The sequence below is a fragment of the Crocodylus porosus genome, unplaced genomic scaffold (genome assembly GCF_001723895.1).
Source record: "Crocodylus porosus isolate Cpor-Errol unplaced genomic scaffold, CroPor_comp1, whole genome shotgun sequence".
NCBI classification, from domain to species: domain Eukaryota; kingdom Metazoa; phylum Chordata; order Crocodylia; family Crocodylidae; genus Crocodylus; species Crocodylus porosus.
In genome coordinates this window covers 35796507-35798865 of record NW_017728949.1, presented here as the reverse complement: position 1 = coordinate 35798865, position 2359 = coordinate 35796507, and the positions used below count along the sequence as shown (strand labels likewise).

The 2359-nt window shown below is 31.3% G+C and overlaps 1 protein-coding gene and 1 long non-coding RNA gene across 2 annotated transcripts in view; both read right to left on the bottom strand.

Annotated features, from left to right (window-relative positions):
• CERKL (ceramide kinase like) overlaps positions 1-2359 on the bottom strand; it is a gene marked incomplete at its 5' end in the record, with an annotated part of 103712 nt that overhangs the window by 60661 nt on the left and 40692 nt on the right. The gene's annotated exons all lie outside the window — the stretch shown is intronic.
• Positions 1-2359, bottom strand: part of LOC109322853 — a 17998-nt gene continuing 15639 nt past the window's right edge. The window contains exon 4 of the long non-coding RNA XR_002104500.1: positions 1-70. This is a non-coding gene — a long non-coding RNA (uncharacterized LOC109322853). The remainder of the gene's footprint in view (positions 71-2359) is intronic.

The following is a 2359-nucleotide window of genomic DNA, read 5'->3' as shown; positions in this document are numbered from 1 at the left end:
CCATTTAGCAGGGGTCCTATTCCTCCCTGGGCCTTCCTTTTACTCCCTATATATCTAAAAAACAATATCACTGAGGCTGGGGAACTATATGCTGATCCCTGACTCAGGGACATATACATTTTGAAAGCTTGTGTCCTGCAACTCTCAGCTCTATCAACATTTTGATTTGTGAATAGAAGAGGAAGAAAATTTGGCCAACCCCGATTTGCCCTCTTTTAAATATACAATGTTAAATTAGTTTGTTCGGATTAAATAAATTATATATTTCCCTATGCAGCAAGCAGCACAAATAATGCTGCCTTGTTTATGAAAAGCTGAAACTAAGATTACCAAAAAAATAAAAATAAAAATAAAAAAAATAAAAAAACAAAACAAAAAACCCTACTAGAAAACCAGAGGATTTCCCTTATTTAAATGAATAAATAACAAAAAGCAATGAAAACACCGATATGTAAATTATATTTGATTTTCCTTAGTTCTTAATAAACATTTAGTCATAGTTGTGATAAGAACACTGCTTCTTTAATGCCATGATTTTAACCAGACACTATTATTTTAAAATCAATATTTTCAGTTTACTTTCCATTTATTCTAGGTTTATCAAATATCTGTTCTGGTCACATGCATATACTTAAAATATTATATTATCAAAAACACAAGTAATGCCTCAACAATCTTGTTTTCATATATGCAGAAGAAACTTACAAGATTTTTATAAACACTGAAATAGGCATGCCTAAGTGCTATTCTAAAATACAAGTATTTTAATGTAATAGAAATATATGTATAGGTTGAGAATATGAAAGCCACATAAGGGATTTGGAGACCCGTTTATCTTTCAAACAGACTGGAAACTGGATATCCAATTCAAAATTCCAATTCAAAATTCTCACCCTTAGGTTTTTAATAACAGGAAATAATTTATGTATTATAATGTGCCACATAAAACACTATTTAGATGTTTAAAAACTTTATCTGTATTATTTATCCAACATAAAAAAATTTCAAGCAAGCTATGGAAACCACACTCACTTCAAACAGACATGCAACACTGGATTTATACATTTTTTTCTTTTCATTTAAAACTATTGGTTCATTAATATCATATTGGTTATTGCTAGCTGTTTCAGAACATTAACTGTCTTCTCGCATTACTTAGAAAGATACTGGGTACCATCTGTTCTTGTAAGGGATTTAAGTATACATCTATTAGATATCATGCTATTTATTTAATTCGGCACCCACTTCCTATTGTTGTATCTTTTGAAAAAAAGTCAATTTAATTACAGGGAATAAAGATAATCTCTCCTGCCAGGTCATCTTGTCACCATGTGAGCAGAAAAGGGACCTGCTTAAAGTAGGTTACAGGACTTCGTAAAAGCAAAACCAACAACACTTAACGTCTACCAACCGTCTAGCAAAAAACAGAATATATAGCACTTTAAAAAAAAATTACTATAAGCCAAAGGCTTGTCTAAATCAATCTTGGCACATCTGTCTGATGTAGAGCGTAAACAGGATTAGAGCTGGATTTATCTGCTTGACGCTAATTGTACTCGCAGTTTCTGCACATGTCCACTTTTTCAAATACAGCATGAAAAATAAGCCTGCCTGATGTATGAATTTCTAACAACATGTTTTATGCACCTACTTATGCCATACTAGATTTTCAAGCAATGGAGTTACCCTACAATTTTTTGCTACTTAGGATGATATAAATCTCCCAATTAATAATACAAAATTCTGTTTGAATATACCCCACACTGAGCTAAATCTGTGGGGTAAAGGACTAATATATTTGAAAATAGTTTAATTGTCAAAAGAAAACAAAAATGTAATTAGTTAATAAGGTTAAAATAGCTCTTTAATACATAGATTACCTCAAATGTTTACAGCTAAGATGATCCAAACATACACCAAAAACTCCACCCCCCAGTGAAGAACAGATCATCTGATAAAGAAAAACAGATCACATGATGAAGAAAAATTAAGAGGCTGCTGACATATATATAATTTCAAGGTAATGATATAAAAGAAAATAAATGCCTAGCCTGTGGAAATTGTAGAAAATAATGTTAAATTATTTAGGATTTATTTGTATATTGAATTTACTGCGTATTAAAAGGGAAGATAGCCTTGTAGCTAAAGCACATGATTTTGGAGTAAAGAAATATGAAATCTAATCTCTCCTGTCCTCATGGATTCTTCATACGACCATTGGCAATGCACTTAACCTAAATCAGTCCCACTGTCTGTAAAATGTAGGGAAGATCTTCTTTACTTCATAAAGATCTTATGAAGTTAAATTTATTAATGGCTATAAAGTACTCAAAGAAAGTGATATGCACCAAAGATATGC